This window comes from Mchenga conophoros, linkage group LG2 (genome assembly GCF_057382185.1).
Source record: "Mchenga conophoros isolate Kocher_MC1m ecotype Shallow Benthic linkage group LG2, M_conophoros_male_GT1.1, whole genome shotgun sequence".
In the NCBI taxonomy this organism is placed as follows: Eukaryota; Metazoa; Chordata; class Actinopteri; order Cichliformes; family Cichlidae; genus Mchenga; species Mchenga conophoros.
In genome coordinates this window covers 24,391,923-24,409,389 of record NC_140527.1, presented here as the reverse complement: position 1 = coordinate 24,409,389, position 17,467 = coordinate 24,391,923, and the positions used below count along the sequence as shown (strand labels likewise).

General features: G+C 41.4%; 1 protein-coding gene across 11 annotated transcripts in view; it reads left to right on the top strand.

Moving 5' to 3' along the window:
* Positions 1-484: 484 nt before the first annotated feature.
* Positions 485-17,467, top strand: part of tenm2a (teneurin transmembrane protein 2a) — a 219,860-nt gene continuing 202,877 nt past the window's right edge. For all 11 annotated transcript variants that reach the window (XM_085289586.1, XM_085289577.1, XM_085289568.1 and 8 more), the window contains exon 1: positions 485-1,084. The gene's annotated coding sequence lies outside the window, so the exon portion shown is untranslated. The remainder of the gene's footprint in view (positions 1,085-17,467) is intronic.

The window sequence follows — 17,467 nt, the reverse complement described above, 5'->3', positions numbered from 1 at the left end:
TGCACTGTTTAAAAAGAGATGCTTGAGGACCACTGTAATGAGCACCAGGCCCTGGAAAGAAGGCACTAACACCAAAAGCGGGCATGTGTAAGTTTCCTGAAAAATGCACTGAGATTCAATTTTTGCTTGTTAGGCTGTAAATACATGTGGCAATGTAGCTGCTGCCGCTGCCTCTCGTGAAATTGTCCCATTATGTCCTCAAGTAATCATATATTAATACTGAGTGGAATATGCATTTTTCGAATAAATCCTACACCATGTTAAATATGTTTTAAAGTGACAATAATATGTAAATAGATTTAGATTAATAGAGGAAGTGCCCTCAATTGTGATCTGCTATTCAACATAGCATAGTTCAACATTTGGGATTCAGATGGTTTAATCGCTGTCACTGCTGATCCCCTGCATCTCATCTCGTAGTGCTGCAGCTGTGGCTGTAACAGCCTACTGTGGATTACTCTTCGGCATGCGCTGATAATGACCACTGACTTTGGCTGGGCCGTGAACGCGCGCTCCGCGAGCCACGGTCATTTCTCTATACCGTGTGTGTGAATGGTCGCTCCCTGGGTGCCGCTGCGCGCAGCCTTTACCGATCGGCCGTGGTTCAGTGTTCAGAGCATGCCCGCTCGCCCCGCCGTTTCTCGGGTCCGAAGAGAAGCAACGGAAGACGTGCCGTTTGCGCACAGCCGTATTCATCCGGTTTTGGTCCATTTTGGGGGTTTGCTTTTTTTCTTTCCCCCCCCTTTTTTTGCCAGTCAGCACTGTTTGCCTGTAACGACCACCAGCGCTGAACGGATGGTTCCGTTTGATTCCACGATTTTGGTGAGATGCTGAACTGGAGGCTCCTTGCCTGCCCTCTCTATCAGCTCATCCCCTCGTGCTGTCATCTCACTTCGCGTTCAATAGCGGCTTGACAGGATAGTCAGGGCAAAAACAAACAAACAAAACAAGAAAAAAGAGCGAGAGAGAAGCATGCAATAAACAAGTGTCAAGTAGCTTCGGGCTGGTTCGGTTGGAGGGAAGGAAAAAGTTCAAGTTGAAGAAGGAGGATTATGCAGTGAGTGCCGCACGTAACTATAAACAGGTACGTGATATTTTGCAATGTATTCCTGTGGAAACGATGCTGCTGATTAACCCGCCAGCTTCTGTGACCGAGCAGCACGTGTGTGTGTGTGTGTGTGTGTGTGTGTGTGTGTGTGTGTGTGTGTGTGTGTGTGTGTGTGACATGCACAGTCATATCTTGTGGCAAGTAGGAAGGGGAGGAGGGCAGCGCAGAGCGATGACATTGAGGTGCCTTTTATCCGAATATCATTCTGTAGTCCTCATGCGAGCCCTTGACGCTTGCCTGACATTGGTGATCGGGGTCATCTCCCGCGACTGCAGTGTCGTTCACGTGCCATGCGTAGAGACGTCCAAAAAATATAGTCCCGTCAATAATGACCTTATTAATTGCGGTGGACTTTTTGTGGCTTGAGAGGTTTCCACATGGCGATTCTGCGCTGCATATTTTTTAAAGAAATGTATTAACCCTAAAAGAGTCAGGGTGGACTGCGAGACCCCGCCGTGACTCGTGATGAAGAGCTCCTGCCCGACGCGTTTATGGCTGCCGCAGCGCAGCATCCTCTTTTCAGCGATCCCCGTAACGTGCATGAGAAAGTAACCTAAGTGAGTGCCCTTCGAAAAGAAACCAAAATCACGCTTTCAGTTCATAATAACAAACATGGAGCTGTTGGAGGGCTTTAATTGGCTGCTTGACTTGTCATTGCCTCTTGCCTCCCCTCCTCGGGACGGCAGCAACGATGCATTCCTCTCTTCTGTCTTGTGCACTGCACTTTATTCAGCTTTTTTCATTCATATTTATTCTGCTTGCTTGGTATTATATCAGAGGTGAGGGCAGAGGAAGTGTGAGCTTTCTTCTTCTGCTGCTGTTTTTGGTGATGTGCTCATGCACAGGATAGCTGCCCCCCTTCAAGCTGCAGCAGAACATAACAGTGTAGGACACACAGGAATGAGCATGAGTGAGACTTTTAGTTAAGGATTTCAGGCACAAAGTTTAAGGATGAATAAGGAAAACTTTTAAAGTCAGTTGTGTATCAAGCAGGGTGGCGAGGGATATGAGGCCCACACACCAGCTGTATATCCCAGAGCCTGGCAGTCATCGGCACCTTATGACATGAAACACACACGCAGACACACACACACACACATGCCGAGAAGATCTTGGTGATGAGACGCACTGTTGAGATTCACACTTCAATCTAACTGGTACAGTTTCTCTCTGCGGCCCTGCTATCTCCTCCTCCACCTTTTTAGCTCTCTTCAAGCCCGCCTGCGTCTGTGTGATTTCTGACGCTCTTTGATCTCTCTCCCGCTTTCCATTCCTCCATCTTGAGCTTTTGACAGGGGCGTAGAAATCAAAAAGGAAGCAAAGCCCTCAGATTTGCGTGGGATCACTTCTGACACACTTTTAAATGCATGCATATGGAAACAAGTGCATATGTTGCTCTCTCTCGCCATTTGTCTGGTTCGCTCGCAAGGACGAGTGCACAGGCTCAGCTGTTTGCCACAGTGTTTGACCTGCCAGGTGTAATCACGGCCAGTTTTCCGTGTTTGTGTGTGCATATAGTGAGACTCGGTCTTAAGTGCTAATAGGCGCTCACGCCGGAGAGCAGCAGGATGTGTCAACCGCAATCTCCAGACTAGCCTTGACGGTGTCCTATTTGGCATGATGACACACACACATGCACAAATAGGCCTGAGATGCATAGAGTTGACTTAAGGGTCTGAGCACTACAGGTTCCCTGAGTCCATGTCCTTGCCGTCCCTTCACAACTAATCATCAAGATTAAGTCAGTGCTGTTGCCATGCAGATATTCTGCAGGTTGACTTCTACATAAATATGGCTTTTTATTTGTTAAATCACACATAGATGTTGTTGGGCACGATCTTTCTGTTAATCTCTCTTCTTTTTCACAGTGCTCTATATGGGTTATATATTTATACATACATTTCACTGAAACACCTGTGAGTCCTGGAAAGAGGAGCATCAATCTTCATTAGCCTGCAATGAGGCTGGCCTTGTTGAATAAATGACTAGCATAGAGAAAGTGTGTGTGTGTGTCTGTGTGTGTGCGTGTGTGTTTGGCTGTGTGTACGTGTGCACTCGTGTGCGAATCTGTTGAGTCCTGTGGCCCACTCCGACCTGGCTGACAGATGACTGCAAGTGATTTCCAGGGTTCAGCAGATTAGGGGATTAAAAGACTGAAGGCTTCACACAATAACCCTAATGCATGTGCATGTCAGCAGGCACACGCGCATTTTGGGGGCTGCGGGGCTGTTCGGAGGTCAGCGATATCCAGTCTGACCTCTGTGCTGTGTGTTATCCCACACTGTGCAGGACTGTCCACAGTCACAGATGGAAAGCGCATAAGAAAATCTCAAAGGTTCGATTTCACTTTACAGGTGTGAACCCGTAGAGGTACTGAAAGCCTGGTTGATACATTTTGTCCTCCCCAACCAGTTCAGAGCTTACTTAGTGTTGGAAAATGAACCAGCATAGTAGCTGAATAGTTGTGACTAGGCCAGTGCAATTTTGTTGCCGATTTAGAGCCAAAAATCCCTTTTAAACACAAACCAGTTACCATTGTTTCCTTTGTTTTAATTCCTATCAACTAGAACTACATTGCACCATGTTAATTGATGTCACAGGAAAAAAGCTGCTTATATGTCTCTCAGGTATAATTACCTGAGAGCAGTAAAGTGCCTCTTATTTGAAGGCTTTCGCATGATTTTATGTGTTGACTGGCTTGGTTTTGGAAACAGCCATTTGCTGCTTGGTGTTAACATTTTTTCCCTTTACCTGGCCATTTCGACAGGGTGTGAACTGCTAAGCACTGTTGTTTCTGACAGCGCAACCATAGCAACATCAGCAAGTTTTTAAATAACTTAAATCCACAGGGTTCAATTTGGGATTCCAAGTTTAGATCTTCATTTATTTTTAAGATGCTTGGAAGAATGAATTGAGCAATCACACCCAGATAATCTACACACAGTTGTATCTTGAAGCATCCACTTCTTTTCCTGTTATAACAATCTGGTCGTATAAGGTTCGGAACAATTTGTGATGTTAATATATATATATATATATATATATATATATATATATATATATATATATATATATATATATTAGCAATTATTGCTGCTCTACAGTACATTAGACTATAGCACTTTATAATTTGGGAAAGAACAGGATAAGTAGTAACAGAGGACAAATAGCCTCTTGTCACTGCTGATTAACTAAGAACACTGACCTTTAGAGAGAGTAGAGGTAGGTGAAAAGGATGTTCCTTCTGTCAGAATATGCAGAGAGGGTGATTATGTTTACACTGTTGCTGTAATTGTCAGGACGTGCTAGTAAATAGAAAATACTAAGCTTGGTGGCACAGCTCTATTAGAGGCAGGTCCGCCCGGCCTTCCACCCTCCCAGTTATTTCACAAGCTCAGGGCTTTTTTTGCTTTTTTCTTTTTAGAGCCAAATATACAATCATCTCAGTGTCATAAATCCACATCCAGATAGAGAAACTGCTGCAGGAATGGGCTCATTCCTATGATACTGCCCTGTTTGGCCTCCTACACAGTAGAGTTTGGGCAGCATGACATACAACCGTGTCGGAAAGGCTTTTATAAGGACAGACTCAGTTAACCAGTTATGCTTCCATACTATCCCCCCTTCCTTTTTCCTGCCTCGTCTGGCGAGGCCTCACTTTGATCCATTCATGCTCGATTGTCCTCTTTGTGTTATATTTCAACATTTCAACTTTCAACATTAATTGTCCTCCTTTCAAGAGCTTGCCAAGGCATAGGTAGGAATAGCATGCTGTGGGTTTTTGAGAGGCTAAAATTACAAAGGCTTGCTGATGAAGGAGAAAATTATATTAATTGCAGTAATTGATTAATTGGTGGGTAGATGAGTAAGAAACCACAGAGTGTGAAAAAAACAATAGAAGATGACATATCCAGTGGCTTTCTGTTGAGATATTTTAAGGCTGGAGTTCATAAAAGGAAAGCTAAAATCATTATTAGTATTAGTATTATTATTATTAACCTCCTGATGTTATTTCAAGACTGAATTCAATTACGTTTGGTACCACTTTACGTGTGACGAATCTGCCAGTGCAGTTAAATTTTTTATGTTGAAGCACTTTTTACAAGAGCGCCTCAATTAACAGTCCTCCTTAATGTCTGTGCTTCCAGTAGTCCCATCAAATTGAACCAAAACACTGACTCAACATATCATCTTAGCATCTCTCTAAAAGGCCATGACGCACATGGCTGTTGCTCCCTATTATCTAGCATTTTTCAGTGGAAAAAGAGAGATCACATTAACGTAGAGCATTGGATAGCTCTTTATCGCAACAAGGATTCTTAAAATAGCCACGAAAAAAAACATATAATAGGAGAAGATGACGGAGCAGCCAATACTTAGATCCCAACGTAACATGAATAAAATTTTAAAATGCATAATAGTCTGAGATTTGTGTTGTGTTGATCTTCTGTGATTTTTCCTAAACGTACAAGAAATTTGAAAACCATAAACTCATCGTTCATCTGGGATTTGGACACTCCTCAGAAGCCTTTGTGGCCTGTGATTTTATTTGACGGGTTTTTTTATGTGTGTGTGTGTTGCTCAGACTACACCGCTAAGCGTTACATGATGAGAGCGTATGCGTGTGTGTTTGCATGTGTGCGGTGTGTGACACCCAGCATTAGCTGTGCTTTGGAGAAAGTGACGCTCGTAGAGAGCAGCCTTCATCTTGGATTACCATGCTCATGGATCCTGTGGGTTTTTGTGTTGGAAGTGATGGCAGAGTGGGATAATATTTACTACATCTGTCTGACAGCTGACCGACTGGTTTTAACTCATCCCTCTCATGGACTCATGGCGCTTTGTGATGAGCTTCCTCCCTGCATTGAAGTGCAGCCAAGCACATGCGCCTGCTTGCATGTGGACAACGGCTGGTACCGAGCCTTTCATCATAACAAGGCTGTGTAAGACCATCAGTTTCAGCGGATGATGTGGGTGAAATTTGGAACACACAGAAACAAAGGCCGCTGACCAGTGAGTGATGTGTTCACTCATTTAGGTGCTCAGCGTTCATGTTGATGTTTCAGCGAAGGCGAGCACTGTCAGTCATCCGTCAGTGTAAATGACACCTACAGCACTGTGTATGAAACGGGCTGAAGGCTGATCTTTTTGCAAAGAAGTCATGGTACAGCTGAACATGCACCTTATTGGAAACGAATGAAACTGAATTTCATGGCTAACTTTCGCAGAGGAAACTTAATTGAAGTCACCAAGAAATAACATCCTTCGTCTGTTGGTCTTTGTTTAACAGTTCAGGGTTTTCTTTCTCAGTGTAGACAGTCTTTTTTCTTTTTAACAAGTTACTAAAATTATTTCCTTCTGTTCCCGAGGAGTGGAGTTAATAGTGGGAAAGTCCTTATCTGCCTTTAAGAAGACATTGTGACCGGTTGAGTCATGCTCAAATATACTGCCTTTATTACTTAGACTTACAGAGTCATTAAGGCCTGACCCCATTGCTCCTTAGATCAGGAAGTGTATTAACAGCATTCATTGATGATACTTAAGGATCTTTTGTAAGAGTGAACTTTCGTAAAGCCCTCTGACCCAGGAACTATTGAATATTGTGGGGATTAGACAGGTATCCGCTTTAACCTTGTCTGGTCGAACATATAGAGACTGAGGACAACTTCAAGAGGAAAATCAGCATTAAGGCAGTAAAGGGTAAGGTGCTCAGCCACCATGTGCCATTAGAACAGCTTCAGTATGCTTTGGGATTTATCCTCCAAGTCTCTGGAATTCTACTGGGGGGATGGCAAATTATCCTGCCCAAAAATATTCCCTTATTTTGTGTGTTAATTCCACTGGTGGAGATTATCATTTAATGTGTCAGTCCAAAACAGTTCCACAAGTGTTTAAGTGGACTGGGATATAAAGACTTTACTCACCAACTCATTCTGGGACCCCCTGGCACCTGTGCATGGGATCATTGCCATTCTGAATAAGATCACTTCCATCAGCATTCCCATATAGGATAAAAGTGGTCAATCAGAAGAACTTTGTATTGGTTTGCAGTGATCATTTCCTTCAGGGCACACGTGGAATGAGTGAATAGCCTTACTATAGGAATCAAGCATTCAGGTTTTATCTTTAACATGTCATCTATGTTCTCTAATAACTGCATGATAGCACTGATATAGCTAAGCAACGGACATGCACACAGTTTCAGACCAGTCAGTTGACAATAATCCCTTCCCTTAATATGTGGGATCATTCAATTCCATGCCTTTCCTTGGCCAGTGAAATAACTACAAACTCTTTGTGGCAGTCAGTGGAATCTGTATATTTAGTATACCATCTATCCATGTTCTCTCTGCCTCTCTCTGTCTCTCTTTCTAAGCAGACATGTCTAGTTACAGTCTAAAATGGCCTTGTGAAGGAGGATGGGAGTTAAGATGGCATCCCCAGAGACTTTTCAGAGAAGTAATTTAATAAACTGTTATATTTTCCCACTCCACAAGGGAAAGGGGATAGACTCAGAAAAGTAATGAAACTCAGCTGTTGAATTTTTAATATTAAAGAATCAATTTCCTATTGCTGAACACAACTAAGTAAAAGGTCCTTTCTTCCACATGCATTGCAGCTCGCACAGAATAGCATTGACTTATGGCTGGCCTCCTGTTCTCACTGTGGGAAGATGTAAAGGTTTGATGAGAACATTTGTTGAGCAGCATCTTCTACCTCCCGTCCACCCTTGAATGTTTAAGCACCAGCTGGAAGCACACGTTGTCCTCACCTAAGTCCCTACTCCAAAAAAAAAAGAAAAAATGGACTGGCTATCGCAAGCATAAGTGCACTTTAAAAAAAATGTTAAACGCACCAAAAGCATTTTCTGAATTAAGCTGCAATCCATCTGAAGGTCAAGATTTCACAGTGTGTAGGTACATTTGCAGAATTATGAAGTTATACATGGTTTACACTGCTTTCATGTAGTGCTGTAAAAAAAAAGAGAGAAGTCATCTGGATACAATTACTGGAAATCATTTCTTCAGATGTCTTGGCTGTCTTAACAAATAACCAGTCAGCCATTCAGTCTTTGATTCCTTAAAAAAGGGGTCTTCCAGGAAAACGTTTCACTTATGCATAGGCCAAGGCAGGGTATGCTGAAAATATATGCAAAAATAATGCCTTTCAAAGAAGTGGTCATTCAGACCTTGTGCTATATATATCTATATTTTTGGGATGCAGGATTAACAATAAAAACACACACACACAATGTGTTACAGTTTCTGTGGTTTAGGAATTTGTGGAAGTATTTAAAGGCATTTATTAATGCTTCCCAGCATAGACAGTATATATTGCATGACTATACAGCCAAGTCAAACCCAAATTAGTCCACAGTAGTGATGCTCTTGTGGTTACTGCAATGAGATGAGGCTGGCATCTTTAGCATTTTTGTTGGAGTTAGCTAAAGTGGCTCTGATTCTGTTTAAAATAAAGACTTTTAGAGCATCCATCTGCTTCTGCGTGTCTCCAGCAGAGGCAGCTGAAGGCCAGCATTTTCCTCTTTTTTTTTTCTTTTTTTTTTGCTAGTTTCTTCTCCCATTTGTAGCTCGCATTGTCTTCTTTTTACCTCTCTTTTTTTTAAACGGTTCTGACCTTAACAGGTTTCTGTAACATCTGATTGATGCTGAACACTGGTATTTGATAATTAGCGCAGTTTCCTACCTTTCCCACTTCTGTCAAAGCATTCGGCTGTTTGTTTACTGCAGATATGCAATGACACTCCTTTTACCCTGACTCCACTGCTACGTGAGGGAGACAGAGAGAGAGACAGAGAGAGAGAGAGGTCAGGTGATGATATATGACCGCGATGCTGCATTCCAGCACAGGATGATTAATCTCTTCTGGGAACACTTCACGAATACAAGTTTAACCTAGCTCGGCCTTGCACATGCCTGGACGCACACACGTGCGGGCGTGCGCACGGCACAGCAAACACACACAGGTGTAAACACGCGCACACTCTGCATGCTTAACAAGCTGGACATAAACGCTGGGCCAGAGTGCATGTAGTTGTGTTTGTATGCAATTCATGTGCAACTACCCTACCTTCCCCTTCCCCGACCCTCTCCACCTAGCATCCAGACGGATGTATTCACACAAAATCACACTCCCATATACACCCATATCCTCTTTTTTTTCGTCTCTGCCTGCCTTGTTCATTCTGTCTTTTCCCCCTCTATTCTCACTGGCCTCAGTGGTGCAATGTCTCACATTCACCCCTCTCCTCTTTTGCCTTGTCCATTCATCACAAACAGTCACAGATGCTCACACTCACACAGGGAGAAAGAGAGTCAGAAAAGGGAGGGAGAGAAAGAGTGCGAGCTGCTCTGTATAAGGCCATTTGGCTCCACTAACAGTGAGCATAAGGCTATAGGATTAGTGCTGCTAGGTGCTAACAGCTTCAATGTCTTAATAAGCACAGAGAAAGGCAGGATCTGGCCCTCTTTGTGCGATACAGTTGTGTCTATGTACATAAGTGTGCATATTCAGGTGCTCTGCACAGGTACAAATACTTTTTGGCAGTCCTGGGCCAGCACATTGAGAGGATAAGTGTAAATACAACGGGCTGCATCCGAAGCTCCATTACTTGAGCGCACTTCAACAAATTGTTCCGCAGTTGTACTCATTGAAACACAGAGGGTGGTTGAACACATCTTTATTTTAATGAAGTCATTTATTGTAATGGAGAGCATTTACAGACAACTGTAGCTTAGATTCCTATGCTTTTGTCATTTCTGCTTCTCTGCCTCTTTACATAGTAACAAAGACACAGAGCTGGCTATGTCTCTGTATCACTGATTGAGTATAGCTGCGAATGCAGTCCATCTTCTTTCCTGGGACTGGATGGGAGGGTGGGCATTGGTGGGGGTGGGGATATGAGTTTTGTAGAAACACACTGTCATGTAATCATGTAATTAAATGTTTCTAGCAAGACAGGAAGACTTGAACAAATTCAGGATAAAATGAGCATCTAACACCAAAGCTTTTGACCATTAGCTTTGTAAATTGTGGTTAGCTTTTTATCCAAGACTACACCGATGGAGCAGACAGGGACCGGAGTCTGCCCATTTTTAGCATTATCATCCCTTACCAGTGAGCAGCCATTCATAATGTTCAATTATGAGTGGATCTATTTCATGCATGCGCAAGCAAATAGTCACAGCTTCACGCTAAAGTGTCATTAGCTAAGTCCACCAGAGTAAGCTATGAAAACGTTCATAGCAAAAAACTAGTCAGACTATTAAATCAAAAGAAGACAAAGTGGCTAAAGCTAAACGCCATCTGGAAAGGATCAAAGCAGTTACGAGGGAAATTATGGAGACGAACAAAAAAGGGGGAAACGGTCAATGTCCTGTTATCTGGTGAATTTACATACATCATTTTTATCAGTATGTATATATAAGTCCCTGACATTTGTTTTGTTACATAAGTCTATTTCTCCTGCTTTTGTTAAGGTGGTAAGGTAAAAATAGATCAAGGTCGGTGTACAGCAGCTCATTTTCAGTTCAGTTTTGGTTAAAGCACTTTATTTGAAATTGTTTAAGTGAGAGAAGATTGTAGAACAGGCTGCAGTTTGGGGGGGGAAAGTTAGAAAAAGCTGATATATGTTTGCATGTGCTGTCAGGTACAGTTTTTAAAAGTAAATCAGAATCAGGAGAAATTTTTCTCTCTAAGTGTGGGAATGTAATTGATGTCTACCCACATAGGTGTACCTTATGTATAGCGAGTCTCGATTTATAAGCTATTGTTGTTGCACTATAATCAGTAAAAATGTTCTATATTTTTATCATTAATGTTAGTCTTATCCACCATGGTCCGACTTGTGGTTAGCGGTGGTGAGAAGCATGCTTTTTAGTAAAGCTTCTTGCTTTGCTAAAATACAAAACATGAAGCCATTATTAGTATCCGATTGTTCAGTCTGACGTCACTAGCCGTTTCTGGGTCTAAACTCCGCTGCAGGTCCATATATCAAACGATCACTATGGCATTACTGAGAGTTGAAAAACTGTCTAAAGTCTTTCATCTTTAATAAAATGATCAGCGTTCTGCTCTACCAGGTGTAACAATTGAGTTTAACATCCAGGCATCCATGAAAACGGAATTTATGACATCGGAGTTAGAAGTTAGCAGGGAGTTAGCTCGCTAGCTTCTATCTAAATACAATATAGCATGTCCTGACTGCGGGGTTTTGGAAACAAATTAAAACGTACAGCTCTGCTATCACTTCCAGCATAAATGAAGACAGAAAACTAAACAGCAGTGACGTTTGTAGGGTTACTGAAGTTGGGCTAGCTGGTATATAATGATGTGCTACGTGACCGCTAGCGACACAGCTATGTTAGCATAATATAAACAAGCTAACTTTTTTTCCACTCGATAAAAGTTAACGTGAGTGTTCTCGGTGGTCAGGAACAAATGTAATCGCATGGCAGGATGCTGTAAAAGGACCAAACTTCAGCCAGGAGAACAACTGAGATAATCCATCCACAATACGAGGTTAGTCATTCATATACTGCTGCATGGGCTGGGCTGTAGTTACATCCTAAGGTTTTAAAAACTGAGCTTAAATAAATGATTAGCAGTAATAATAGCCGAGGGAGGTCAACAGGGATCACTGACTGTTTTAGGAGCTTTTTGAGATCAAATAGAAGAAAATACATAACATTAAACATGTTAACAACACAAAAGCCATATTAAACGCAGACTACTTTAGACCCGGAAGTAGGATTCGTCGCGTCATCACTGAACAACCAGATAGCAGTTTACAGAGCTATTAAACCAACTTTCATTATTTAAATTAAGAAGTCAGTAAAGACTAATTGGTTCAATCTGAACTGCATTCTGTCCTCTTGGTGTCGACTTTAAGGAGTTTGGAGTCAGTTGCATAGCTCGAGAAGTTGAAGATTGGAAGCATTTAACTTGCAACCTGAGTTTAAATGAGGTTATTACTTTTTTTATTACTCCCAGCTATAATTAAAACTGATCTGCCACCGAAAATGCAACAGCAGCCCTGTTTGCATTACGTCGCATGTGCATGTGAAGGCAATTTGGAGTGGTGGATTAATGCAAGTTGGCAAAAGAGAAGCATACGTATCTAACGTGAACATATACTCGCAGACGATTGTGTGTTTTATCTCTTTGGGTGTTAATCCTTTATATAGCACCAGCTTAATTCATAACATAAGGAGTGTCCATTATCAAATGCAAAGATTTGGGAGAGCAAAATAGTACTGCATGAAGGGGATGAAAGAGAGTAATGTAATCCTTTGTGAAAGTGCCATCATATCACCCAGCCCCACTCAATCGCCTCACCAGCAACAGAATAGATGAATGTCCTGGATGATTCTAATCTCATAACCCGCATACACACATTATACACACGCACACTCACACACAGATGACTTGTCTACACCATATTCATATTTGATGTTATTACTATTCACTCATGTGAATAGTAATAACACGAATGGATGTAATGATGTTATTGGACTTGAAAATGCCCTCTGAGACTTTTGTGTGTGTGAATGTGTCTTCTAAAAATGTGATCTTGGCGTGTTCGACTTTGCCAGTTATATTTGCAACTCCTGCACAGAACATTCGCACTTAAGGTTAATGCCTCGGTTTTTTATTATTACCACATGTTGTCGCGTCTCAAGAGTTCTTTTGTTTCTATAAGTGTCAAGCCCTGATGGAGCTCGCGGTGCGGTGTGACACTGTGCATAATAAGGGCACTTCACGTTCACCGTGTTTGTGCGGTTGTATCTAGGCAGAGCGGTCTAATCTTTAAGTCCACTTCTCTGTTTTCTTTACCCTGCTGTCGCTCAACATTGATTTAAGAATATAGCCCTATTTGCACGGAACGCCACGTAATAACTGTTGAGCCTCTTGAAAGACAGCAAAATGTTCCTTATCGCACTGCGTGTTATCCATCTCATCATCCCGATGTCACTCTTCTGATAGATTTGAACCTGCTTTCTGTTACTTGGTCTGCATACTGTGTAAAGACATGAGCCTCTTGATAATTTCCAGCAGAGCCTCTTTAACTCTGATGTAGGAAACAGACAGAAGAAAGAGGTGGAGGACAGCAAATAAAACTTTGAAAAACAAAAAAAGAGACACCAAAATCACCAAAATGTACAGGACTAATAATATTACTGGACCTCTGTGTTTGGTGAAATGTGGTAGGTCATCTGTGGTGGAATATTTTACTTATCAGCTACAAAAATCCCACATGAGCACAAAAAGCCTAAACAAACCTGACATTTTTTAACAAATAATTAAAGGTTGGCATATGTGAACAGCTGCCAAGAGTGGTTTGGGAAAGACTGCTCACAGGAGGAGGATTTGGTTCATAATGTAAGGTTTTCTGGATGTTTCAAGTTTTTAATTGTTTGTTTTGAGTGAACTTTGAATGTTGTCAGTGATGATAAAATTCTAGTACTGCCTGGAAACAACCAGTTGATAGGAAATAATATGTATTCCCCGACTGGTTGACAGTTGGTTGCAGGAGGTTGCTTGTTGGAAATTTGCTTTGCCATGGTCATCCATGGAAGGCACAGACTTGTCTCATTCACCTTACCATCTGCTCACTGGGAGGTATTCAAACTGTGAGGACTGCGATGCAAACTGGAAACAGAGACCATTAAAAATAAAAGTTTGCACCTTTTCAAATGTCTTAATATCAGTCTTTACTTTGAAGGATAACATTCTTCAGTTGGGGATCTCTGTACAAACTATGGGTGACTGTAGCAATCTGCTCGCAACCAAAGCAATTACAAGGAGGTTTTTTTGTCAGCTAATCTCTAAACTATCCAATTGATGTGTGACTTATAGTTACACAAACCATCTGCTGAACTCTAAAGGTTGTGAGGCCAGTGAAACAGTGTTATATGTAAATATATTATCTGCTTATATGGCCAGAAACTGACCAATTGTGACACGGGATCCAAAAAAGCCAGCACAGAACAAGAAAACGCCTGTGGCGATAATGCTGTGTGGATTGTGATCAATTGATGGTTTCTCATAAACTTGGTGACGTTTTTTTCAAAAGTTTAGTAATTTACAAACACACTACAGGTGAGTATTTATCAGTAATTCAAAGAATGGACACAATTTAACATATTAAAGTAAAAGACTGCAAATAAACCAAACTAATATGGATATCGTAGACACACAAAATACATATATACTAAACTGATTGTTATTTGATTGAAAGTAATTTATGTTAGAGCTAAACTGGGCTCCTAATGAACAATTATTCTTCCTGCTGCAACCTGCAAGACAGGCGTTAATAGCTTCTTTAAAACTATCCCTGTGCAATATATTAAATACATTAAAGTCATATAGTGTTTTTTTTACTAATCCTTCACACCAAAAGCAGAAAAGATGTGAAAGAAGATATTTTCAGTGATATAAAAGAAAAAGGAAGGGTAACATAGCATTAACATACATAACATAATGTCTAGTAAAATGACTTCAGCTCTAACTGAGTCGTATCCACGAAGTTTGGTGGCAGCAGAGCTCGGGTCTGTGATTAGACTCTAAATTAGAAATTTGCCTCGAACTGAATCACCTCAAATATCATCTGCTATAAGGTCAGCATAAGATATGTGAGAAGGCTCAAGTTCAATTTAGAGGAGTGTGTGTGCTTTGCTTTTAACTGCTCAGACTATATCTTAGAGCAAACACTTGCATCCTGTGTTATTTTCATGGATTTAGTTTTGTGGATTTTCATGGATTTAGTTGGTGAAGGCGCACTGACATAATCACTTAAACTGCCTTCATGTTTATTATGTCTGCCAGTATAATATTTTCCTCAACATGGATTTTATAACCCCAGAAAGGAGCTAAACCCAAAGAGAGTTTGAAGCAGAATGTGAATACTCATTAAATCAGAGGTGCAAGAGCATGAATGTATTAAGTGTTTTCATGGACACGATCACAGTCCATCGAAAACCTCAAGGACGTTTTGAATTCTTGCTTTTTTCCTACCCGAAGCCAGCAATTTTATTTTATTTTATTTTTTTGTCTGCTCCCTTATGTTCCTTTTACATTTGTGTAAAAGGATAAAAACATACTGTGTGCCAGGATTTGCACTCGTGTAAGAGTTTAACAATATTAGGGTCGCAGCTACTGTCAATTAAATGATGGCAACAATTGTTGCCACCAGCCCCTCTCACATCCTGATACCTTGATCGCTTCTGACAGAATGTTTTATTTCCTGCCAACCGCAAATCTGTGGCTGATGTTTGGAAGGCGAAGCTTGGAAATACAATAAAGTCGTATATCTGTACGTTTTCATTCTTATGAACCACATTACATTTGTCTCCTGAGGTTTTGTTATTAAATCTGCCTCAGTACTGCCACTGTATAACCAGATGCTTTTATATTTCTGGCACAAAATAATGCCTTCCATTCATTTGAGTCATGTTTACTTGGGAAAAGGAATAAAAATGGAGTTAAGACTACATACGTTTTATATACCACCAGCAGGGTTTGTGTGGATGCTCAGCTGAGTAGCTTATCACCTTTGTTGCCTTGCATCTTCTCTTTGAAAATTCCTTCTCTAATAATAAAAAAAACATGTACTATAAAATATGAATACTAAACAATAACCGTAAAAAAAGAAGAAAGAATCAGCGGAAAAATAATTTGACTGCATTCAGACATGTTTTTGTTCCACAGCAAGGACTACGACAGAGCTTTTAAACTGTTAGATTCCTGCTGCTTTTTAATATCTTGTGTGATCTATTTGTGTCCTAAGCTGCTAATAGCTAGAAGGAATCAGGGGAACACAGCAGGGGTGGTGCTCAGATAATGGATCGGTTATTTTATGTTTCTCCCCCAAAAAAGAGATTTTGTGAATTTGTCTCCCCCCCTCTTCCTTTCCTTTATTTATCACTTGTCTCAGTTTTGTTTTACTACAAAAAAAACAACAAAAAGATTTTCTTCTGCGTTGGAGTGCTATAAAAATTCAGCATCACAGTTGTTTAGAGGAGTGCTGGAGTTGGCACTACTTAGCTCGAGCAAAGACAGAGCGTAATGTTTTTTGGTAAATCAGTGTAGGATGGAATTTCAGGACCCTGCACTTACCCTCGGCAAGAGGATATCACTCTGTGTGAGCTGAACTAGAGGAACACTGGCCCAGTGGGCGAGAGCGATTTTCGAGAGCGCTGAAACTCTATTCTCCATTTCACAGTCACAGCACTGGCATAGCTGTGATAACAATGTGCCCTAAACCTGACTTATGTTCTTATTTATTCTGTGTACCCCTCAATTCCCTGACAATTATTCAGGGGGAAAAAAAAATTAAAAAGTAATTGCCGGCATTGTACGTGCGCGCCAACTTGTCGGCGGTGCAGCAAGGCAGAGCTGCAGCCAGTATGCTTAATCATACAATTTAGAAACGCGTGAGAGAGAATTAGTTTCAAAACCTGCTCCTGACGACTTCAAAGTTTTAAGGATGGCCAGCGTGCTAACTCTCCATTAATTACTGATATAGAATGAAAAAGTCAAAACAAGTTAATGGATGTCTTTTTGGAGTGGGAATCGGGGGGGGGGGGGGTGTAAACTGTGCCTCTTCACACAGTTCCACATGACTAGAGAAGACAGAAGTAACTGGCAGAGGACTGGTTTATGAATTTGCGAGACACTTGATCATCTATAGGGACCAAACAATTCTCTGAAGTAAACACTAAAAGCTGTAATGTTGGGCGATGTTGCATAAATGCTTCAGAAACGCCGCGCTTGTTATGGGCTAGCCCAAACCTCAGTGGACCAATTTAGACAGCCTTATAATGGCATCTCTAATGCTCCAGTCTACATGAAAATAAACAAGTCTGTAAAAAAGAATATTACATTCACCGTATTATTGTTTATTCCCAAAGAAACAAATTGATCTTTTTATGACATTGAATCTATAAAGCGGGGCGTTTGCTATTTTTTACAGCAGTTACCAAAGACAAACTAGTGAGCTGGGCTTTATCACTTGCAGTGTGGATAGAATTTTTAAAGCCGCCCGATTTGTTACACCTGCTGTGAATGGGAGGGTTGTGTGCAGGTAGAGCCTGTGTCGCCATTCATTTGAGTGTTTTTCTATGTGGGGGACTGTGTGTGTGTTGCCTTTCAGTCGTGAAGCATGGCTGATTCCCTGATCCAGCAGGTTAAGGAGGGCTTTGGCTCTGTGCTGCTGACCCATCTGGACTGTTTGCTGGTTTTCAGCTTCATCCCCGGACTACAGGCGGAGTGCTCATCTCTGCTGCCTTTACTTAAATCAGACCTCCGGCATTACAGCTGTGGCGAAGTTTTGTCGGTGAT